The following is a 25850-nucleotide window of genomic DNA, read 5'->3' on the forward strand; positions in this document are numbered from 1 at the left end:
CACCCCGGTTAAAATTTATGTTACTGTGAATAGTTGAGTAGATGAACTGATTTCCAAAAGTCATAAAGTTAAAGATGAAACATTCTTTTCAACATTTTAAGCAAGATTAGTGTATTATTTTTGTTTTGTACAATTTTAGAGTCGGGGGAGGAGAAAAAGGAAAGGAGCACCATGCAAAAGTTTGGGCACCCCAAGAGATTTGAGCTCTCAGATAACCTTTACAAAGGTATCAGACCTTAATTAGCTTGTTAGGGCTACGGCTTGTTCACAGTCATCATTAGGAAAGGCCAGGTGATGCAAATTTCAAAGCTTTATAAATACCCTGACTCCTCAAACCTTATCCCAACAATCAGCAGACATAGGCTCCTCTAAGCAGCTGCATAGCACTCTGAAAATTAAAATAAATGATGCCCACAAAGCAGAAGTCTATAAGATAGCAAAGCATTTTCAGGTAGCGATTTTCTCAGTTCGTAATGTAATTAAGAAATCGCCATCAACAGGAATGGTGGAGGTCAAGTTGAGGCCTGGAAAACCAAGAAAACTTTCCAAGAGAACTGCTTGTAGGGTTGCTAGAAAGGCAAATCAAAACCCCCATTTGACTGCAAAAAACCTTCAGGAAGATTTAGCAGACTCTGGAGTGGTGGTGCACTGCTCTACTGTGCAGCGACACCTGCACAAATATGACAATCATGGAAGAGTCATCAGAAGAAAACCTTTCCTGTGTCCTCACCACAAAATTCCACGTCAGAAGTTTGCAAAGGAACATCTAAACAAGCTTGATGCATTTTGGAAATAAATCCTGTGGACTGATGAAGTTAAAATAGAACTTTTTGGCTGCAATGAACAAAGGTATGTTTGGAGAAAAAAGGGTGCAGAATTTCATGAAAAGAACACCTCTCCAACTGTTAAGCATGGGGGTGGATCGATCATGCACGGGGAGTATTTCACTGGTAGAGGGAAGAATGAATTCAATTAAATACCAACAAATTCTAGAAGCAAACATCATACCATCTGTAAAAAAGCTGAAGATGAAAAGAGGATGGCTTCTACAACAAGATAATGATCCTAAACACACCTCAAAATCCACAATGGACTACCTCAAGGTGCAAGCTGAAGGTTTTGCCATGGCCCTCAGTCCCCCAACCTAAACATATTGAAAATCTGTGGATAGACCTCAAGAGCAGTGCATGCAAGACGGCCCAAGAATCTCACAGAACTAGAAGCCTTTTGCAAGGAAGAATGGGTGAAAATCTCCCAAACAAGAATTGAAAGACTCTTAGCTGACTACAGAAAGCGTTTACAAGCTGTGATACTTGTCAAAGGGGGTGTTACGAAGTACTGACCATGCAGGGTGCCCAAACTTTTGCTTTGGACCCTTTTCCTTTTTTGCTATTTTGAAACTGTAAAAGATAGAAATAAAGTAATCTTGCTTAAAATATTTTAAAAATGTGTCATCTTTAACTTTATGACCTGATTTCCAAAAGGCATCTTTTACTCGCCTAGCTATTCACAGTAACAGAAATTTTGACCGGGGTGCCCAAACTTATGCATGCCACTGTGGAGGCACCATTCCATCCAAAAGTTTGTGAGTTCTCCCCTCAAGTAGCACCAGTTGCTTGGGTTTTAACAACAGTTGAAGAGGGTGAGGCTGTGAGATCAGACTCTCAAACTAAGCAGCCAATAACTTAGGACAGAACCAGGTTTCTCAATCCAGAGCGCAAGTAATAATTCTGTACACAGGACGTCTGTGAAAGCTCAGTCTGAAGGCTCAGCTGAAAGGTGAAACCTATTTTTTTTTTGAAATTGAGGGAATTATGGGGTTAGTATGAGAATGTGGCACTGAGTCAAAAGAATAGCCATAATCTTGAAAAGCAGGGCACACTGAATGATTTACTTGTTTTTAAGATCAACACACACATACAATGTTAGTCCTTCAGTTAGTCCTGACGAAGGGTCTTGGCCTGAAACGTCAACTGCACCTCTTCCTACAGATGCTGCCTGGCCTGCTGCGTTCACCAGCAACTTTGATGTGTGTTGCTTGAATTTCCAGCATCTGCAGAATTCCTGTTGTTTGCATACAATGTTGGAGGTATTCAGCAGGTCAGACCTATATCTATGGAAATGAATAAACATATTGGACTGAGACCCTCATTCAGGGCTGGAAAGGAAGGGGGGAAAGATCCCAGAATAACAAGGTGGAGGGTGGGGGGAGGAGGGAAAGAGGCTGGCTGGAAGGTGATGGATGAAGCTAGGTGGTTGGGAAAGGTCAAGGGCTAGAGAAGAAAGAATCTGATAGGAGCAGAGAGTGGACCATAGTGAAAAAAAGAGGGAAGGAGGAGGGGCCCCAGGGGCAAGAAATATGCAGATGAGAAGAGTAGAAGGTTAGAGTGGGGAACAGAGGGAGGGGGAGGAATTTGGTTCCCAGAAGGAGAAATCAATATTCATTCCATCAGGTTGAAGGTTACCCAGATAGAATACAAGGTGTTGCTCCACCTTGAAGGTGGCCTCGTCTTGGCACATTTACCCAATTGGTCCCGCTTTGCCCAGCAAGTTAGCTGCCACGCTCCCAATCACGCCACTGTATCTGGCATTCCAATGCTTATCACAACCAGCTGAGAAAGAGGCCTACTGACCCACCACACACAAGCCAACTGTGAAGTACCAATCAAAACTAATCTCATTAATCAGCACTTTGTCTGAAAGCAGGAGAAAATAGTTTACAAGTGCAAGATGCTTTTAATTTCCAAGGAGTGAAAAAGATTGTTACTGCCGGCAAGTGGTATAGTGGCATCAGCACTGGACTTTGAGGCAAATGGTCTCAGGTTTGAATCCAGCTGGCTCCTTGCACACTTTCTATTTGTGCTGGGTTGAGCATTGAGCTAGAAACTTGGCCTCGTTAAAAAACAAACAAAATGCTAAAAAGACAAGGATACACTACAAGGCACAGAAAAGAACAAAAAGACTTGTTTGTGTCTGACACCAGACCATGAATCTAGGATAAATACAAGAATGCATGACCTGACATGGCTATCAAATGACTTGTAGATAATACTTATTTAGAGCTACAGCATGATAATTGGCCCAACCCCCCCAAATGCAACCATGTGACCAATTAACCTGGGAATGTGGGAGGAAACCCATGCGTTCATAAGACCATAAGGTATAGGAGCTGAAGTAGGTCATTCAGCTTATCAAGTCTGTTCCACCATTCAGTCATGGCTGATCCAATTCTTCCAATCATCCTCACTCCCCTGCCTTCACCCCATACCCTTTGATGCCCTGGCTAATCAAGAACCTATCTCTGCCTTAAATACTCCCAATGACTTGGCCTCCACAGCAACTTGTGGCAACAAATTCCACAGATTTATCGCCCACTATTATTTAACTATTTATGGTTCTATTACTATTATTTATGGTGCAACTGTAATGAAAACCAATTTCCCCCAGGATCAATAAAGTATGACTATGACTGACTAAAGTAATTTCTCTGCATCTCAGTTCTAAATGGACGTCCTTCAATCTTGAAGTCGTGCCTACTTGTCCTAGACTCTCCTACCTTGGGAAATAGGGGAGAATGTATGAACTGCTTGCAGGCTGTGGTGGAATTGAACCTGCAATTGCTGGTGCTGTAATAGCATTACTGCCACAATATTTAATTTCGCTCTTTCCATTTTCAAATTGTGATTAGCACGTCTCTAGTTGCAGAACTGTCAGTTTTAGATACGACCAAACTGGAAAACTAGCATTATAGTGGAAAGTATCCCGGTTCATATACAGAATCTTTTAAGTTCCACACCACCAGGTTCAAGAACAGCTATGGGGTGGCATGGGACTGCAGTGATTAGGCACAATGCTTCACAGTACCAGCGACACAGGTTCAATTCCTGCCGCAGACGGTAAGGAGTTTGCATGTTCTCCCTGTGACTGCATGGGCTCCAACACCACGCCCCCCCCCCCCCCAAGTGCTCTGGTTTCCACTTACAGTCCAAACACGCACCAGTTAGTAGGTTAATCGATTATTTTATGTTGTCTCATTATTAGGCTAAATTAAATTGGGGTGCTGAGTCGTGTGGCTGGAAGGACCTATTCCACACTATCTCATCACACTATCTTTATGGATAAATAATTTTCCTTTCAAGCATTTAATTTTTCAATCAGCCAGAAAAAATTCTCACCACAATAGTTTAGCAATACTGATTGATCATATTAATCTCCTTGCACCGAAATGGACCTGGCTTTTTTTTTTGTGGGCAAAGAGTGGCTCCCCACACAGTTGTTCGAACTGCGCCTTGTAAGGCATGAAAATGCCCGATGCTGGCCTCTCAGGTCTGAGTCGATGGCGTCATCTTTTTTTTTTTAGTCAAATGTTTTTATTCTTCCCTATACACAATTTTTACAAGTCTTTATGAAAGGCCCGAAATGTGAACCGTTTATGCGCCTTTCTTGCCGCCTGACTTGTTGAGTTCCACCAGCAGGTCCAGCAGCATTTATTGTACTTTATTTCGAGATATGGCACAGAACAGACCCTTCCGGCCCAGCGAGCTACTCTGCCCAGGACATTGCAGGACATTTTACAATGACCAATTAACCTACTAACTGGACTGTGGGCGAAAACTAGCACACACACTCACAGGAAGCACGTACAGATGAACTCCTTACAGGTGGTATCGGAATTGAATTCCGAACTCTTGACACCCCAAGCTGTAATAACTTTGCATTAACCACTATGCTACTGTGACATTCCATTTTGTGTGTGTTGCTGTATAATTTATGCTAATGTTTTTGGGACTATTTATGACAAACAAACCTATTAAGGAAAGCACAGAAAAGATTATGGCAGCCATGCATTCATTTTGATTAAGCTGCCCAAATAGACCCACTTCCAGCTCTTTACCCCTCACCTTAATTTAGACTTCAATATATTCAATTCTGTTTTATTTATTATTTATTGAGATACAGCATGCTCTTTGAGCCACGCCGCCCAGCAATCCCCCAGTTTAATCCTAGCCTAATCACAGGACAATTTACAATGATCAGTTAGCCTACCAACTGGTACATCTTTGGACTATGGGAGGAAACCATAGCACCCAGAGGAAACACTGCGGTCCAGGGAGAACGTACAAACTTCTTACAGGCAGCAACAGGAAATTAACTTGCACCACTGCACTACCATGCCGTCCAAAAGTGTCAGTATTGAATCTGCCTGAACCTTCCTTTCTCCCCGTCTGCTGTTTAACATACTATACAACTGTTTCTTGTATTATAATAGTGCCAGTAACATTATACTGTCTTACAAAAGCAGGCATCTCACACTCTATGTCATCCTGTCAATCTTCAGCACATGCTGCTCAGGGACTTTGACTAATATTATTTTGTGACCGCAAGTGCTGGGTCGTAACTATGCATGCTGTGTGTGACTGTATGAGACGTGTTCTGCGCCTTGGCCCCAGAGGAACAATGTTTCATTTAGCTGCATACATGTGTATGGTTGAATGACAATAAACTTGAAGTTGAGAGTTTGTAATGAACAAGATAATATTTATTTAGAGTTACAGTATGGTAACAGGCCTGCAAGCACAAAGAGCATGTGTCGACCAGTAATATCCATGTGACCAACTAACCTACCAACTTGTGAGCCTTTGGAATATGGGAGGAAACCCGAGGTCCCAGGGGAAACCCGCAGGGAGACTGTACAAACTCTTACAGACAGCAAAGTATATTGAACCCAGGTCGTTGGCTGCTGTAATAGCAGTCAAAGTACATTTATTAACAAAGTGTGTATACATTAAACAACTTTGAGATTCACCTTTTTACAGGCAACCACAAAACCAAGACCCTGCAAAACAAAACACCATAAAAAGACTGTCAAACATGTAATCTGCAGTGAGAAAAAAAATCATGCAAACAATAAATAGAAGCAAATAGTGTTCTGAACTGAAGACCATAAAGACAGTCCGTCCACAGAAACTTAGTTCAGCACAGAGCCGAGTAAACATCATTGAGCAGCAAACTGAACCTGCCCATCCCTTGCCTCAGGCCCTGACCTTCTAAACTGGTCCAGCACCTAAATCATCGCCCAAACATCTGGTTCTGTTGCTTCGATACACTCTGGGGCCTGGACCGCACCAACTAGTACAGTACCATGCTGTCCTGGCAACGCCAATAATAGGAAATGACAATATCAAAATTAAGGAACAGACCAGAGACAATTGCCATTGGCAGTTTAGCAAGTATCTGGCTGAACATACATAGACATACTGGAGGGGCTAATGCATTAAAATGATGTTGCCACCTAGTCCATTTCATTGTATATACACTCAGTGGTCACTTTATTAGGTACAGGAGTGGAGCTGGTGTGGCCCTCTGCTGCTGTAGCCCACTCATTTCAAAGTTTGATGTGTTGTGTGTTCAGAGATGCTCGCTAGACACTACTGTTGTAACGAGTGGTTACTTGGAGTTACTGTAAGCTTGAACAATTCTGGCCATTCTCCTCTGACCTCTCTCATTAACAAAGCATTTTCACCTATAGAACTGCCCATTACTTGATTTTTTTTCCTGACGAAGGGTCTCTGCCCAAAACGTCGACTGTACCTCTTCCTAGAGATGTTACCTGGCCTGCTGCGTTCACCAGCAACTTTGTGTGTTACTTGATTTTTTTTAATGTTTATCTCACCATTCTCTGTAAACTCTAGTGCAAGGGTTCGCAACCCTTTTTATGCCATTAACCAAGGGGTCCATGGACGCCAGATTGGAAACCCCTGCTCTAGAGACCATTATGTGTGTTGGGGGGGGGGGGGGGGAAGAATCAGCACTTCTGAAATACTCAAACCACCCCATCTGGCACCAACAATCATTGCACAGTCAAAGACACTTAGATCACATTCCTTCCCCATTCTAATGTTTGGTCTGAACAACAACAGAACCTCTTGACCATGTCTGCATTCTTTTATGCATTGAGCTGCTGCCACATAATTGGCTGATTAGATATTTGCATTAATGAGGTGTACAGGTGTACTGTACCAAATAAAGTGGCCACTGAGTGAATTTAGTTAGTTCTTAGTATTCTTGGGAACTTCCTAGTATTAAATATATTTAATACTAGCATTAAAGATATATAAACAACAGGAATTCTGCAGATGCTGGAAATTCAAGCAACACACATCAAAGTTGCTGGTGAACGCAGCAGGCCAGGCAGCATCTCTAGGAAGAGGTGCAGTCGAGGTTTCAGGCCGAGACCCTTTGTCAGGACTAACTGAAAGAAGAGTGAGTAAGAGATTTGAAAGATGGAGGGGGAGGGGGAGATCCAAAATGATAGGAGAAGACAGGAGGGGGAGGGATGGAGCCAAGAGCTGGACAGGTGATTGGCAAAAGGGATACGAGAGGATCATGGGACAGGAGGTCCGGGAAGAAAGACAAGGAGGGTGGCGGGGGGGGGGGGAAGAACCCAGAGGATGGGCAATGGGGAATATTCAGAGGGACAGAGGGAAAAAAAGGAGAGTGAGAGAAAGAATGTGTGTATAAAAATAAGTAACAGATGGGGTACGAGGGGGAGGTGGGGCATTAGCGGAAGTTAGAGAAGTCTATGTTCATGCCATCAGGTTGGAGGCTACCCAGACGGAATATAAGGTGTTGCTCCTCCAACCCGAGTGTGGCTTCATCTTTACAGTAGAGGAGGCCGTGGATAGACATGTCAGAATGGGAATGGGATGTGGAATTAAAATGTGTGGCCACTGGGAGATCCTGCTTTCTCTGGCGGACAGAGCGTAGATGTTCAGCAAAGCGGTCTCCCAGTCTGCATCGGGTCTCGCCAATATATAAAAGGCCACATCGGGAGCACTGGACACAGTATATCACCCCAGCTGACTCACAGGTGAAGTGTCGCCTCACCTGGAAGGACTGTTTGGGGCCCTGAATGGTGGTAAGGGAGGAAGTATAAGGGCATGTGTAGCACTTGTTCCGCTTACACGGATAAGTGCCAGGAGGGAGATCAGTGGGGAGGGATGGGGGGGATGAATGCACAAGGGAGTCACGTAGGGAGCAATCCCTGCAGAAAGGGGAGGGAAAGATGTGCTTAGTGGTGGGATCCCGTTGGAGGTGGCGGAAGTTACGGAGAATAATATGTTGGACCCGGAGGCTGGTGGGGTGGTAGGTGAGGACCAGGGGAACACTATTCCTAGTGGGGTGGCGGGAGGATGGAGTGAAAAGAAGATGTACATGAAATGGGGGAGATGCGTTTAAGAGCAGAGTTGATAGTGGAGGAAGGGAAGCCCCTTTCTTTTAAAAAAAAAGACATCTCCCTCGTCCTAGAATGAAAAGCCTCATCCTGAGAGCAGATGCGGTGGAGACGGAGGAATTGCGGGAAAGGGATGGCGTTTTTGCAAGAGACAGGGTGAGAAGAGGAATAGTCCAGATAGCTGTGAGAGTCAGTAGGCTTATAGTAGACATCAGTGGATAAGCTGTCTCCAGAGACAGAGACAGAAACAGAAAGATCTAGAAAGGGAAGGGAGGTGTTGGAAATGGACCAGGTAAACTTGAGGGCAGGGTGAAAGTTGGAGGCAAAGTTAATAAAGTCAACGAGCTCTGCATGCATGCAGGAAGCAGCGCCAATGCAGTCGTCCATGTAGCGAAGGAAAAGTGGGGGGACAGATACCAGAATAGGCACGGAACATAGATTGTTCCACAAAGCCAACAAAAAGGCAGGCATAGCTAGGACCCATATCAGCCTTGTATAAAAGACCAAGTCATTATACTGAAGGAAATCCAAGTTAAAAAATTAATCCATTTATTGCCATGTCCATATTTAGAAAGGTAGTTTATAAACAGCGAAGCTGTAATTACATGCCCCACCAAAGGCATTAAAACTGTACAGATTCCAACTCAGCTCCAGCTAGCTAAACCATATGTCCCAAGGCAAACATCTTGCTGTGACACATTGCTCCTCCAGAGTTAAAACTGTGCAGTCTCCATAAAAAAAAGCATACTTTCAGCACAGGTACAGAATAGCTCTGGCACATTTGTACATTTAGGAAGCAGCTACAGAGTGAAAAGAAGCTATTGCCAATAAATATGTACATAACACTCATGTAGCAAGTAGGACTTCAGCTCACTGTCGGGTCACTGGGGTTGAGTTACAGCAAGGATCGTTTGCAGCGATTAAAATAGATTGCAGCGAGCAGCCAAAAGACTGGGAGATCAATAACTTTGTTTTATTGCTAGTAAAATTGCACTAATGTAGCAAGTGAAAGGCAATAAAAACTAAATTATAATTACTTTAGCACCTCAAACTCAAGACTCAATCTTTACAAATGATTTGTGTAGCTAATGTACACACAGTAATATCACGTTTACGGGATCGTGACAAGATATGTTTTATTTTAAAATAATCTGTACTCATGAAATAACTACTGCTCAGGATATTGCCCTGCTATTCTCCAAAGTAACACAGACAAAATTCTGAAGGAGCTGATTAGGCCAGGCAGCATCTAAGGAAAGGAATAAACAGTCAACATTTTGAGACAACATCCTTCAAAGGGTCTCCTTTCCATAGTTGCTGCCTGACCTGATGAATTCCTCCAGCATTTCATGTCTCTTTCCCTGGATTTCCAGCATCTGCAGAATCTCATGTTTTTCTCCAAATCTGTTAAATCATTTCAAATGTATTTATTTAGAGATACAGCATGCAGTATGCCCTTCGAGCCATGCCAGACAAAAATCCAATGAACCCTATCCTAATCACAGGACATCTTACAATGATCAGTTAACCTACCTGGTACATCTGTGGGAGGAAACCTGCACATTCCACGGGGAGGACGCACAAACTCTTTACAGAACTTCTCCAACTTTATTAATTTTAGAAGAGGTTCATGTGAATGCCAAAATTTGATACAAATTTGAAGGAAATGACAAAAGTTGGTCAAAGCAGCAACTTAGAAGAGCATCAAACAGAAGAACCATAAATAGAACACCAACAGTTCTAGGTAGCCTTCAACTTGATGGCACGAACTTTGACTTCTTGAACTTCCAGAAATTGCCCCCCCCCACCTTCACCAATCCCCAATTTCTGTTTCCCTCTCTGACCTCATCTCCTTACCTGCCCATCACCTCCCTCTGGTGTTCCTCCCCCTTCCCTTTCTTCCATGATCTTCTATCCTCTCCTATCAGATTCCTTCTCCAGCCCTTTATCTCTATCACCAATCCACTTCCTTTCTCTTTACTTCACCCTTCCCCCTCTCCCAGCTTCACCCATCACTTACCACCTTGTACTTCTCCCTCCTCTTCTTACCGATTTCTCTTCCTTTCCAGCCCTGATGAAGGGCCTCAGCCTGAAACATTGACTGTTTACTCTTTTCCATAGATGCCGCCTGGCCTGCTGAGGTCCTCCAGCATTTTGTGTGTTGCTACAGAAACAGATCCCTTCAGCACATCTCCTCTCTGTTGACCACAATGCCTATCTATGCCAATTCCAATGGCTTGCAGGTCCCTATCCAAGTGCTCATCAAATATTGTAACTAAATGCCCCTACCCCACCTCCAGCAGCTTGCTCTAGATAACCCCTACCTTCTCATCCTTCAAATCTCCTCCAAACTTCGCTCCTCTCATTCTGCAGGCCCTGCCCTGGGAAATGGGTTCTAACCATCTATCCCTCCTTAATTTTATAAGCCCATGTTAAAAGAGAATGAACCCAGTCCAAACTGCTGAAAACAGTTATACCAGACATAGTTATCAGATGAGCACTTCCACTGAGGCAGCAGAACCTCAGAATGAACACTTTAAGCAACTGGCACACTTCCAAGCATTAAATGACAAAGCAAAGGCACACATTTTGCAAGTGGCCATTGATTTTGTGAATGACAATTTCAATACACAATAGTATAATAGTTTCACAAGTTACAGTGAACATGTCAGAATCTGGTTTATTATCACTGGCATACACCATGAAATTTGTTTTGTGGCAGCAGTACAGTGCAATAAAAATACTACAAGTTACAAGAAATAGATCAATGAAAAATTAAATAAGTAGTGCAAAAATAGTGAGTGTTTATGGGTTCACTGCCCATTCAGAAATCTGGTGGCGGAGGACAAGAAGCCATTTCTAACACATTGATATCTTCAGTCACCTGTACCTCCTCTCTGATGGTAGTAATAAGTAGTGAGCACACCCAGGGTGATGGACGCCACCTTTTGAAGATGTCCTCTAGGCAGGGGAGTCTAGTGCTTGAACCTGAAACACTCTGCAGTGGCCCCTCCACACCAGATGGTGATGCAACCCATTAGAATGCTCTCCTCGGTCCATCTGTAGAAATTTGCTCGAGTCTTTAGTGACATGCCAAATCTCCTCAAACTCCTAATATCACCTCTCACATTTCACCCTATTCCCAAAACAACTTGCAATTTATAGTGTTTCCGATATAGTGGACTGCCTCAAGTTAGACTGTAAGAGCAATGTTTGATACAAGGGTGAGGATATGCCTCTACCAAAGGAGGTGCAAGGCTCCGCCAGCCTGCAAGTCCCCCTTGGGCAAGGTGCAACACCAACATAGTGCCACCCCTCCCCCCAAATCCGGGAATCAGGGTCACGCAAAGCCATGGGAGCAGGTGGTGGATAGTCGTATGAGCACATGGTGCATATCGCAAGTCCTGGTTATGTGACCACTGATGCCAGAGAGACAATCTCTGAAGAGTATGATAATGGCTGGGGTCGCCCGTCTTGTAAAGACACCGCCTACCACTTCTGTAGAAAGATTTGCCAAGGACAATCATGGTCATTGACTGTAATTGCCACGTCATACGACACAGCACATAATGATGATGAAACAAAGTGATTAAAGAATCATTCAAACTAACAAGAGAAAAAAAAGGAAGTGGTTACCAGTGCGGTTGTTTTTGCAAGTGCTAAACCAAACATGTCAAACATTTCCTACATTGCTGGCCTTACAACATTCTCTCCAAATTCTCTACTGCCCTGAAGGTGGGCAAATAGTTTTGTTCTGCAAAATTCAAGAACTACTTGGATGAGTTATATAGATTCGTTCTACCTCATTCCCTACAGAATGTAGGCCATAATTCAAACAATACATGGAATTGCTCAACTGGTACCTAACCACCAAGGTTAACCACTATATCATTAACAAAGCCAATCTAAAATATACAGTGGCATGCAAAAGTTTGGGCACTCCGGTCAAAATTTCTGTTACTGTGAATAGCTAAGTAAAAGATGATCTGATTTCCAAAAGGCATAAAGTTAAAGATGACATTTCTTTAGTATTTTAAGCAAGATTACTTTTTTTATTTCCCTCTTTAACAGTTTCAAAATAGCATAAAAGGAAAAGGGCCCAAAGCAAAAGTTTGGGCACCCTGCATGGTCAGTACTTAGTAACACCCCCTTTGGCAAGTATCACAGCTTGTAAACACTTTCTGTAGCCAGCTAAGAGTCTTTCAAGCAACACACATCAAAGTTGCTGGTGAACGCAGCACGCCAAGCAGCATCTGTAGGAAGAGGTGCAGTCGACGTTTCAGGCCGAGACCCTTCGTCAGGACTAATTGAAGGAAGAGTGAGTAAGGGATTTGAAAGTTGGAGGGGGAGGGGGAGATCCAAAATGATAGGAGAAGACAGGAGGGGGAGGGATAGAGCCAAGAGCTGGACAGGTGATAGGCAAAAGGGGATACGAGAGGATCATGGGACAGGAGGTCCGGGAAGAAAGACAAGTGGGGGGGGGGGGAGAGAGACCCAGAGGATGAGCAAGAGGTATATTCAGAGGGACAGAGGGAGAAAAAGGAGAAAGAGAGAAAAAGAATGTGTGCATAAAAATAAGTAACAGATGGGGTACGAGGGGGAGGTGGGGCCTAGCGGAAGTTACAGAAGACTTCTCTAACTTCCGCTAGGCCCCACCTCCCCCTCGTACCCCATCTGTTACTTATTTTTATGCACACATTCTTTCTCTCCCTCTCCTTTTTCTCCCTCTGTCCCTCTGAATATACCTCTTGCTCATCCTCTGGGTTCCCCCCCCCCCGTCTTTCTTCCCAGACCTCCTGTCCCATGATCCTCTCTTATCCCTTTTGCCTATCACCTGTCCAGCTCTTGGCTCTATCCCTCCCCCCCCCCGTCTTCTCCTATCATTTTGGATCTCCCCCTCCCCCTCCAACTTTCAAATCCCTTACTCACTCTTCCTTCAGTTAGTCCTGACGAAGGGTCTCGGCCTGAAACGTCAACTGCGCCTCTTCCTACAGATGCTGCTTGGCCTGCTGCGTTCACCAGCAACTTTGATATGTGTTGCTTGAATTTCCAGCATCTGCAGAATTCCTGTTGTTTAAGAGTCTTTCAATTCTTGTTTGGGGGATTTTCACTCATTCTTCCTTGCAAAAGGCTTCTAGTTCTGTGAGATTCTTGGGCCGTCTTGCATGCACTGCTCTTTTGAGGTCTATCCACAGATTCTCGATAATGTTTAGGTCGGGGGACTGTGAGGGCCATGGCAAAACCTTCAGCTTGCGCCTCTTGAGGTAGTCCATTGTGGATTTTGAGGTGTGTTTAGGATCATTATCCTGTTGTAGAAGCCATCCTCTTTTCACCTTCAGCTTTTTTAAAAAATATATATACACATACACACACACACACATATACACACACACACACACACACACATACAGATGGTGTGATGTTTGCTTCCAGAATTTGCTGGTATTTAATTGAATTCATTCTTCCCTGTACCAGTGAAATACTCCTCGTGCCACTGGCTGCAACACAAGCTCAAAGCATGATTGATCCACCCCGTGCTTAACAGTTGGAGAGGTGTTCTTTTCATGAAATTCTGCAGCCTTTTTTCTCCAAACATACCTTTGCTCATTGCAGCCAAAAAGTTCTACTTTAACTTCATCAGTCCACAGGACTTGTTTCCAAAATGCATCAGGCTTGTTTAGATGTTCCTTTGCAAACTTCTGACACTGAATTTTGTGGTGAGGACACAGGAAAGGTTTTCTTCTGATGACTCTTCCATGAAGGTCATATTTGTGCAGGTGTCACTGCACAGTAGAGCAGTGCACCACCACTCCAGAGTCTGCTAAATCTTCCTGAACGTCTTTTGCAGTCAAATGGGGGTTTTGATTTGCCTTTCTAACAATCCTACGAGTAGTTCTCTCGGAAAGTTTTCTTGGTCTTCCAGACCTCAACTTGACTTCCACCTTTCCTGTCAACTGCTATTTCTTAATTACATTATGAACTGAGGAAATAGCCACCTCAAAACACTTTGCTATCTTTTGTAGCCTTCTCCTGCTTTATGGGCATCATTTATTTTAATTTTCAGAGTGCTAGGCAGCTGCTTAGAGGAGCCCATGGCTGCTGATTGCTGGGACAAGGTTTGAGGAGTCAGGTTATTTATAAAGCTTTAAAATTTGCATCACCTGGCCTTTCCTAACGATGACTGTAAACAAGCCATAGCCCTAACAAGCTAATTAAGGTCTGAGACATTGGTAAAAGTTAACTGAGAGCTCAAATCTCTCGGGGTGCCCAAACTTTTGCATGGTGCTCCTTTCCTTTTTCTCCTCCCCCCCACTCTAAAATTGTACAAAACAAAAATAGTACACTAATCTTAAAATGTTGAAGAATGTTTCATCTTTAACTTTATGACTTCTGGAGATCAGTTCATCTTCTACTCAACTATTTACAGTAACAGAAATTTTCACCAGCGTTGCTCAAACTTTTGCGTGCCACTGTACAGCTCACTCAACTTAATAGTGGAAGATCAGAGACACAAGAGACTGCAGATAACACACATAAATTGCTGGCGGAACTCAGCGGGTCAGGTAGCATCTATGGAAAACAAAAGAACAGTCGACATTTCGGGCCAAGACCATTCTGCAGGACTGCAGTTACTGGAATCTAAAGCAAAAAAAAAAAAAAAACCAAAACTGCTTAGGAAACTTCACAGATCAAGCAACATCTGTGGGAAAGCCATTGGTGAGGTTTTGGGTTGAATTAAGATCAACTTTGGCTGGCTCTTTGCTGAAACATTTCCTTCATTTTAAAGATTAAAAAGATTAAACTATTTGTCACATGCACATTGAAATACAGTAAAATGTGTTGCTTGCATCAATGACCAACACAGTCTGAGATGTGCTGGGAGGAGCTCGTAAGTGTCAGCATGCTTCTGGTGCCAATTTAGCAAGCCCACAACTTACTAACCCTATTCCGTGTGTCTTTGCAACATGGGAGGACACCTGGATGAGTCCTATGCAGTCACACAGAGAACAGACAAACAGGAGTTGAACCATGCTGCTCCAAGATCAAGCTATTCTAAGCTATGCTTAGAGGCCTTTCACTTGAGAATTAAAAACATAGGCTTAGATATGGATAATCATAGAATCATACAGCAGAGAAGCAGGCCACTCTGCCCAAGTGATCGATACTAGCATACCTTCCACGTGAATCTCCTCTACAAATACCTGTGTCAGCAGCACAGGTATTCACAGAATCTTCCATGAGGGGCCAATCCATACATTCTGCCCATGTTACCTCAGAAGCCCAATTATTCCAATACTTCCATCACTGTCCTGGCACAAACTCTGCGGTCATGCAGGTCAAGAGACTCTTTAAACAGTGAAATACACTACTCGTGTAACAAATATACCATCACAAATAAGGACCCACATTGTGTGCCCAACTAATTAAGTTATTAATTGTCCATTTCTAAACCAATCTTTTTCTGCTTACATGACATTAATCCTTTCATTTCCTGCACATTCACATGCTTGGAAGCCTCTTGAATGCCTCTAACATGCTTTCTCCACCACTACCCCAGGTAGCATATTCCAGGCACCCAGGACTATATGAAAAATTGCATTCTGCACATTTCTTTTGAACTTAGCCACACTCACCATAATTTCATGCCTTCTGGTGTTACACATTTCAACCCTGGGAAAACGATAGTGGCCGTCTACTCTGTCTATGCCTCTCAATCTTATAAACCTCTATCATATCTCAGGGGCTCCAGAAGAAAACACCCTAGTTTGTCCAACCTGTCATTAAAGCACATATCCTCTAATCCAGGATCTTCCTAGTAAACCTAAACCCTCTCCAAAATGTTGACATCCTTCCTACTATGGGGCAATCTGAACTGAATGCAACACTCCAGATGAAGTTTTATGAAGCTGCAACATAACTTCCTGATTCTTAAACTCAATTTGACTACGAAAAGCTAGCATACTGTATGCCCTTTTTAAACACCCTATTAACGTGCCTGACCACTTTCAGGGAGTTATGGATGTGGACCACAAGATTGCTTTGCACATCAACACTGTTAGGGTCTTGCCATTAATAGTGCATTGTTCTTTTACATTTGATTTCCCAAAGCACAATACTTCACATTTAGCCAGTTTAAACTGATCTATATCCTGCTGTATCCTTTGCCAGTCTTCTATGCTATCCATACCACCAGTCTTTGTATTTTCTGCAAATTTACTAACCCACACATCTACATTTTCATCCAGATTTTTACAAGCAGCAAAGGTCCCATACAGGTCCCTGCAGAACACCACCTCCTCCAGCCAGAATAAGCACTCCCAACCTCTGTCTTCAAAAGGCAAACCTATTTTGAATCCAAACAGCCAATTCACTATGGTTTTCATGCATCTTAATCTTCTGGATGAGCTTCCCATAATGAACCTTGCCTTAAAAAAACCTCCAGTAATAAGACACTGCTTGCCCTACACAAAGCCATATCGACTGTCCCTAATTGGGCAATGGTGTTCCAAATGCACGCAAATTCTTTTCTTAAGAATCCTCTCTAGTAATTTCCATACCTCTGATATGAGACTCGCCGGGCTATAGTTTCCTGGATTATCCTCCATTCCCTTCTTGAGGAATGGAACAATATTAGCTACTCAGCAGTCCTTGGGGATCTTTTCTGAGGTTAGAGAGGACATGAAGATATTGTTCAAGGTGCCAGCAATCTCATCTCTTGCCTGTCTCAATAACCTGGGGCATAGCCCATCAGACCCTGAGAACTCCCCCACCTTAACATTCTTTAAGAGACCCAACATTATTTTCTTCATCTCAAAATGTCCTAGCAAATTAATGCACTCCACACTGACCTCACTATCCTCTATGTCTTTCTCCTTGGTAAACATTGCTGCAAAATACCCATCTCTACCTCCAAGCACATGTTTGCTACTTCATCCTTGAGTGGTTTACCCACTCCCTAGTTATCCTCTTGATGCAGGTATATCAAGACCTGGGACTTGGGATTCTCTTTAATCATACTTTAAGGATTTTTCATGGTCCATCTTGGTTTTCCCAATTCTGAGTTATTTTCTGTCTCCTTTAAAATCCTCAAGGGTTCTATTTGGTCTTAGCTCTCTAAACCTGATGTTTTCTTATTCTTATTAACTAAATTCACCTTGAATCCAAGGACCCCCTACCTTACTATCTTTGTTCTTCCTCCTTACTGAAACATACCTGTTCCATACTGGAGCCTTTAAACACCTTCCATATGTCAGATGTGGACTTGCCAGAAACAGCTGATCCCAATTAACTCTCCCTAGTTCTGGCCTAATGCTGTTGTAATTTGCCCTGCTCCAATTTAATACTCCCCTGCAAGGTCCATATTTATCTTGAGGGAGCGATGATCACTATCCCTTATTCTCCCACTGGACAGGCACATTACCCAACATGAAGTCCAGTATAGCCCCACTACTTGTTGGACAAGTTGATTTATGAAACCCTCCTGGATGCCTCTAACAATTTCTCCCCCATCTAAACCTCTTGCACTAAGGAGGTCCCAGTCTATATTATGGAAGATAAAGTCATGCACTACAACAACCCTGTTGTGTTTTTTTTTTAAAAAACACCTTTCATTAATCTGTCTGCATATTTGTTCCTCAATGTACTAGCACCAATTGAACCTCCCAACTAGGATATTAGTCCCTCTACTTAAGGTGCAACCCATGTCTCTTGTACAGGTCACTAGGGTTCCAATGACCCAAGAACATTACGAGGATGATTCTTGGAATGCAGGGGCTAACATACGAGGAGCGTTTGTCGGCTCTTGGATTGTATTCATTAGAGTATAGAAGAATGAGAGGGGATCTCATAGAAACATTTCCAATGTTGAAAGGATTGGACAGAGTAGATGTGGAAAGGTTGTTTCCCTTGGTGGGTGAGTCCAGGACAAGAGGCCATAGTCTTAGAATTAGAGGGTACCCAGTTAAAACAGAGATGAGGAGAAATTTTTTTTAGCCAGAAGGTCATGGATTTGTGGAATTTGTTACCACATACAGCTGTGGAGGCCCAATCATTGAGGGTGTTTAAGGAGGAGATTGACAGGTATCTAATTAGTCAGGGTATCAAGGGATATGGAGAAAAAGCCGGAAATTGGAACTAGATGGGTGAATAGTTTAGCTCATGGGGGAGCTGCAGAGCAGACTCGATGGGCCGAATGGCCTACTTCTGCTCCTTTGACTTGTGATCTTGTGAACATGAAACCCTGCCTCATTCTTCAGCCAGTCATTCATCAGTTCTAGCTTTCTATTCTTACCCTGAATAGCACTGCAAGTAACCTGGAGATAAGAACATAAGAAATAGGAGCAGGAGTGGACCATCTGGCCCATCGAGTCTTCCCCCGCCATTCAATAAGATCATGGCTGATCTGGCCGTAAACTCAGCTCCATCTACCTGCCTTTTCCCCATAACCCTTAATTCCCTTACTATGTAAAAACCTATCTAACTGTTTCTTAAATATATCTAGTGAGGAAGCCTCAATTACTTCCCTGGGCAGAGAATTCCACAGATTCACCACGCTCTGGGAAAAACAGTTTCTTCTCATCTCCATCCTAAATCTTATCCCATGAATCTTGAGAGACAATGTCCCCTAGTTCTAGTCTCACCTACCAATGGAAACATCTTTCCTAATTCTATCTTAGCTATCCCTTTCAAAACTTTGTATGTTTCTACAAGATCCCCTCTCATTCTTCTGAACTCCAGAGAGTATAGTCCCAGGCAACTCAAACTCTCCTTATAGGTTAACCCCTTCATCCCTGGAATCAACCTGGTGAACCTCCTCTGCACTGCCTCCAAAGCCAGTATAGCCTTCAAGTATGGAGGCCAGAACTGCAGACATTACTCCAGGTGCAGCCTCACCAGTACCTTGGTATAGTTGCAGCGTGACCTCCCTGGTCTTGAATTCAATCCCTCTAGCAATGAAGGCCAACATTCCGCTTGCCTTCTTAATAACCTGTTGTACTTGCAAGCCAACTTTTTGCAATTCATGAACAAGCACTCCCAAGTCCCTCTGAAGATTATACCTTCAAGGTCCTACTTTTGAGCCTCTTTCCCAAGTCCCTCTGCTTACAGTGCAGGACCTCTTCTCCCTTTCTACCCATGTCATTAGTACCAATCTGCACCACAACCTCTGGTTGTACAATTCAAAGTTCAAAGCTTATTTATTATCAAAGTACATACATGTCACCATACACAATCCTGAGATTGATTTTCTTGTGGGTATACTCAATAAATCCATAATAGAATCAATAAAAGACTGAACTTGGGTGTTCAACCGTGCAAAATTGTGCAAATATAAAAATACTAAATAAATATCAAAAACATGAGATGAAGAGTCCTTGAAAGTGATCCATAGGTTGTGGGAACAGTTCAATGATGAAGTGAAGCTGAGTTATCCCCTTTGCACCTCAACCATCAGGTGCTTGAACCAACAGACTGCTTGTTTTACCCTGCCCTTGAAGAATCAATGTAGTGTGGTGGTTAGGACAACACTTCACAGTACCAGCAACCTACTGCTTGGAAGGAGTTTGTACTGTCTCCCCGTGACCACATAGGTTTTCTCCCACAGTCGAAAGACGTACTGGATGGTAGGTTAATTGGTCATTGTGAATTGTCCTGCGATTAGCTATCATTAAATCAGGGGTTGTTCAGCAGCATAGCTCAGAGGGCCAGAAGGGCCTACTTTGCACTGTATCCAATAAATAAAATAAAAATAAAAAAGTCAAAATCAGAATCATTACTGAAATCTTGTTTTGTGGCAGCAGCAATGCCATATATAAAATATACTATAAGTTATAATGTAAATAAAAATCATGCAAAGAGAAGCAAATATAGTGAGATAGTATACATGGGTTAATTGTCCATTCAGAAATCTTAGCAAAGCACCAGTTGCTATATGGAAAAGTCAGCACAATAAATTTTGCAAAGTTTTTTTGGGGAGGGAGCATGGATTGAAAGCAGGAAGAAGTAGGATACAAAATATTTCTCTTCACAAAATTAAAGATGGCAAAACATTTAATGCAGAACTACTAAAGGCTATTGGATGAAAACTATAATCAACATCCGCCTACACAACACCCGACATTACACCTTTACACGAAACAACATTCAACGGTCAGCCTTGATTATGCCTAATCTTGACTGACAATTTACTACACCGGCAGTAGTCCACCCTCACAGCTAAGGCATTGAGCCAAAGTGCACAACACAAGTTGGTGTTAAAAACTGTTATAAAATTCCGTACACTAACTGACATGCAGAGTCATACACTCAGTGGCCACTCTATTAGGAACACCTGCTCATTGGAGAGGAGGAGGATGAGAGGAGACATGATAGAGGTGTACAAGATGATAAGAGGAATAGATAGAGTGGACAGCCAGCACCTCTTCTCCAGGGCACCACTGGTCAATACAAGAGGACATGGCTTTAAAGTAAGGGGTGGGAAGTTCAAGGGGGATGTTAGGGGAAGGTTTTTTTTAAACTCAGAGAGTGTTTGGTGCGTGGAATGCACTGCCTGAGTCAGTGGTGGAGGCAGATACACTAGTGAAATTTAAGACTACTAGACAGGTATATGGAGGAATTTAAGGTGGAGGGTTATATGGGAGGCAGGGTTTAAGGGTCAGCACAACATTATGGGCCAAAGGGCCTGTACTGTGCTGTACTGTTCTATGTTCTATTAATGCAAATATCTAATCAGGCAATCAAGAGGTTTAGTTGTTGTTCAGATCAAACATCAGAATGGAGGAAAAAAATGATCTAAGTGACTAACCATGGAATGATTGTTGGCACCAGACGGAGCAGTTTGAGTACCTCAGAAACTGATCTTCTGGGATTTTCACGCACAACAGTCTCCAGAGTTTACAGAGAATGGTGCGAAAACAAACAAAAAAAAAAATCCTATGAGCGGCAGTTCTTTGGGCAAAAATGCTTTGTTAATGAGAGAGGTCAAAGGAGAACAGCCAGGCTGGTTCAAGATGACAGGAAGATGACAGTAACTCAAACAAATAAATATGTGTGTCTGTGTGTCTGTGTGCGCGCACACAGAAGAGCATCTTTGAATGTACGTGTCGAACCCTGAAGTGGATGGGCTACAGCAGCAGAAGACTACACTGGGTTCCATACCTGCAGCCAATTTATTACATACAGGAGTGTATCTAATATATTGGCCATTGAGTGTACATGCACCATGAAAACAGGACCTTTGGCCCATTGAATCTATGCCGATCAAATGCACATTTTCACTCAACCTGCACTCCATTTTTAATCTCCTCACATTTCTGTCAAATCCTTCCAGGTTCCACCAAAGACCAGGGATAATTTAGTAGCCAACCTACCAGCATGTACCACCTTTGGGATGGTTGAAGAAACCTCTGCGCCAGAGAAAACCCATGTGGTTACTGAGAGAATGGGCAAACTCTACACAGGCAGCACTCGAGGTCAGGATTGAACCTGGAACTCGGACACAGAGAGGGAACAGCCCTATTAACTCTGCCACAGCGCCATTCCTGTCACTTATACCAAAACAGAAGTTTGCATGCAGCAAATTCCCACAAATACTAAAGTACAAAGGACAAGGTAACCCATGAAGATGTGCAAGGGTTGAATGATAGCAGGGGTAACTCAATAGGACTCTCTAAAATAGCACCATGGGATCTTATGTACCCACATTCCCACTCTCCCCCTCCCTTATCATCACTATTTATATTTATTGACGTACAGCGTGGAACAGGCCCTTCCAGCCGCACCACCCAGCAATCCCCCAATTTAACCCTAGCCTAATCACGGGACAATTTACAATGACCAATTAACCTACCAACCAGTAGGTCTTTGGACTGTGGAGGAAAACTGGTGCACCCAGAGGAAACCCACACAATGGGGAGAATGTACAAACTCCTTACAGGCAATGGCATTAATTGAACTCAGGTCACCGATACTGTAAAACATTGTGCTGACCACTACACCACTGTGCTACCCCTTCTCAACGGAATCCCACCAATCACCCTTCAGATCTTGTTCCAGCACTTTCTCACACCACACCTTTTTAAACTGACTTTCTTCCCTTTTTCTTTCAGTCCAGATGAAAAACAACAACTGTTTATTCATTTCCATGGATGCTGCCAGACCTGCTGAGCTCCTCCCGCATTTTGTGTGTTAATCCAGATTCTATCATCTACAGTCTCATCTCTTCATAGGATATTTTGCCAATTTCTGGTTGTAGACTAATATGTAGTTGAGCCTCTCAACCAGAGACCTCCAACAGTAAAGAGATTACCTTAATTTGTCACAAATACAAAATGTACAGTGAAATGTGTCACTTGCATTGATGACCAACAGTCTGAGGATTGTGCTTTGGGCAGCCCGCAAGTGTTGCCACATACCCAGAACTTACTAAACTATATGTCTTTGGAATGTGGGAGGAAACCAGAGCACCCAGAGAAAACCCACATGGTCACAGAACAAACTCCTTATGGATAGCGGTGGAACTAAACTCCAATCACAAGTGCTTTAAAGTGCAATGCTAACCACTATACTATCAACTATGGTGGAATGGGGCTTAAGTCACAGGAGGATGGGATTTGAACTGAGAAGCTTCTTAATCAAGGGGCAGATCTGTCCCCTTAGGTTACAGGCTTAAAACAAAGTCCACAGTATTGCTTTAAAATGGGTCTTAATACGACCATAGAGGAAAAAGCAGAAACACAAAAGACTTCAGATGCTGGAATCTGCAGCAAAAATCAAACTGCTGAGCATTTGAAATGGCATTGGCTTGATGGGCTAAAGGGCCATATTTGCTCCATTCTTGTTAGATTAAAGTACATAGGGCACAGTGTAAAATAACAACTTGTGTTTTGGCACTGCTGACTGTGTAGCACACTGTCAGTCAAGATTATGCATATCTACTGACTGGCAATTTGCTGCAAAGGCCAGACTAGGCAACTGATTAACAGAGTGCCTGCACTCTGTCCACAACGACCGCCCCAAACTCCCTGCTGCATGCCATTTCAACTCCCTATTGTCACACTGACGCAACTGTTGGCCTTGTCCACTGTCATTGTGAGGCCCAAAATAGACTAGAGAAATGACACCTCATAATCTACCTGGGTAGTCTACACTGCCCTTCCCAATCTCAGGTAACCCCTACCTTCTGATTCAAGCCTGATCCTCTCATTTTTGTTCCTTTCCCATACCATCATCCATTTTCTTCCACTTCCAGGTTCCGCTCTCTAAAACAACCCACTGGAATCTCACAGTCATCTGGTTCCATCTACATTTCACATCTCCCCAGTAGTTCCATTATCAATTTAGCCTTTATGTTTCCTTTCTCTGCCCTAAACAGTTAACTTCTGATTCCCAAATCTACCTCTCTAGGCTCCATCTAGCAATCGTCCCCCCGCTTACCTACCAGCCACCTCACCTCCTCCCATTCTGTACTTCACACTAACCACCTTCTCCCTCCACACTCAGTGCGGACGCAGGCTCTTGGCCAAAATATTGACAATTCTCTCTCACCAACATATAGATGCTGCATAACCCAGTCACTTCCTCCAGAAATCTGCTTCCTTAGAGAAAACTTTTTACGTTATATGCCAATGACTTGGATGATGATATTGATGATTTTGTTGCAAAGTTTGTGGATGATACAAAAATAGATAGAGTGGCAGGTAGTTTTAAGTACAGAGGCTACAGTAGGACTTAGATTAGGAGAATGGGCAAAGGTGGTAGATGGAATACTGTGTTGGGAAGTGTATGGTAGAAGAAACAAATGAATAGACTATTTTCTAAATGGAGAGAAAATTCAAAAATCTGAGGTGCAAAGGAACTTGGAGTCCATGTGCAGGACTCCCTAAAGGTTGAGTCTGTGGCGAGAAGGGTAGATGCGATATCAACAAATCTTTGCTTGTATATCTAGTCCTCTTGAAGTGAAATGTTGAGGCTTTATAAAGCACTGGTGAGGCCTCACTTGGAGTACTGAGAGCAGTTTTGGGCTTGGAAAGGATGTACTAACATTGGAGAGGGTTCAAAAGCGGTTTACAAAAATGATTCCGGGATTGAACGGCTTGTCATATGAAGAGTGTTTGATGGCTCTGGGCCTGTATTCACTAGAGTTAAGAATGAGGGGTGACCCAATTGAAACCTATGGTGAAAGGTCTTGATAATGTGGTTGTTTCCTATGGTGGGAGAGTCTAGGACCAGAGGACACAGTCTCAGAATAGAGGGGTGTCCTATCAGAACAGAGATGAGGAGGAATTTCTTCAGCCAGAGAGTGGTGAATCTATGGAATTCATTGCCACAGGCAGCTGTCGAGTTCAAGTCTTTACAAACATTTAAGGCAGTGGTTCACAGATTCTTGATTGGTCAAGGCATGAAGAGATACGAGGAGAAGGTAGGAGATTGGGGCTGAGAGGAGTAATGGATCAGCCATGGTGGAACAGTCTCGATGGGCCAAATGGCCCAATTCTGCTCCTATGTTTTATGGTCTTAAAAAAGAAAAAAGAGAATTTTGTTTTACCATGGATACGGGGGCTCAGAAGTCATGGTCAAGAGAGCTCACCAATGCCTCTACTCTCTCAGGAGGCAAACGAAATATGGCACATCCCCATCGACCCCTACCAATTTTTATTGATGCACCATACAATGTATTCTATCTGGATACATATCAGCTTGGTATGGCAGCTGCTCTGCACGTAACCACAAGAAACTGCAGAGAGTTGCAGATACAGTTCAGCACATCATGAAGCCAGTCTCCTCTCTATGGACTCTGTACCACCAGATTCAAGGATAGCTTCTATCCTTTTGTTACCAGACACTTGAATAGACTGCTTGTATAATGACTTGGACTCTTGACCTCAATCTACCTTGTTATGTTTACCTGAGCTGCACTTTCTCTGTAGCTGTCACACTTTATTCTGCATAGTTACTGTTTTACCTTGTTCTTCCTCCATGCACTATGTCATGACCTGATCTGTATGAACAGTACACAAGATAAGATGCTCACTACATCTTGGTAGATATGGCAATGATTTAAAAAAAAACACAAGACCCTACTCTCTAGCACATCGTTGAAAAGATAATGATAGTTTGCTACTATCATTTCAAAGTAGATTATAAGGCATTTGGAACACCCAGATAAACACAATACAAATGCAAATTCTGACTTCTCCAATGGACAGAGAGGACCTCAGATCAGCATAGGGGACAAACCTACAATCTTGGCTTAAGCATGTTAGCCTGCCAAACCAAATTTTTTACAAGAGCCACACATCATTAGAAAATTTATAGGAAGAGGCGCAGTCGACGTTTCAGGCCGAGACCCTTCGTCCTGACGAAGGGTCTCGGCCTGAAACCTCGACTGCGCCTCTTCCTATAGATGCTGCCTGGCCTGCTGCGTTCACCAGCAACTTTGATGTATGTTGCTTGAATTTCCAGCATCTGCAGAATTCCTGTTGTTTTCATTAGAAAATTTGATGGCTTGTCTATTGTGCAACCGAAAAACACCACCCAGAATTTCAACACCACAACAACATGATTTGGTTATCAAGTTTATGCCAAACGCCTGTACATGCTGGAATCTGCATTGGAAAAC

At 43.1% G+C, this 25850-nt stretch overlaps 1 protein-coding gene across 3 annotated transcripts in view; it reads right to left on the minus strand.

The window, feature by feature from the left end:
* Positions 1-25850, minus strand: part of akt1s1 (AKT1 substrate 1 (proline-rich)) — a 50758-nt gene that overhangs the window by 23484 nt on the left and 1424 nt on the right. The window contains exon 1 of one of the 3 annotated variants that reach the window (XM_063062904.1): positions 5807-5828. The exons of 1 other annotated variant lie outside the window; for it this stretch is intronic. The gene's annotated coding sequence lies outside the window, so the exon portion shown is untranslated. Of the gene's footprint in view, positions 1-1921; positions 2039-5806; positions 5829-25850 lie in introns of those variants that run through there. One more of the 3 variants, XM_063062905.1, reaches the window with a different exon arrangement.

Source organism: Mobula hypostoma, chromosome 11, assembly GCF_963921235.1.
Source record: "Mobula hypostoma chromosome 11, sMobHyp1.1, whole genome shotgun sequence".
Lineage (NCBI taxonomy): Eukaryota > Metazoa > Chordata > Chondrichthyes > Myliobatiformes > Myliobatidae > Mobula > Mobula hypostoma.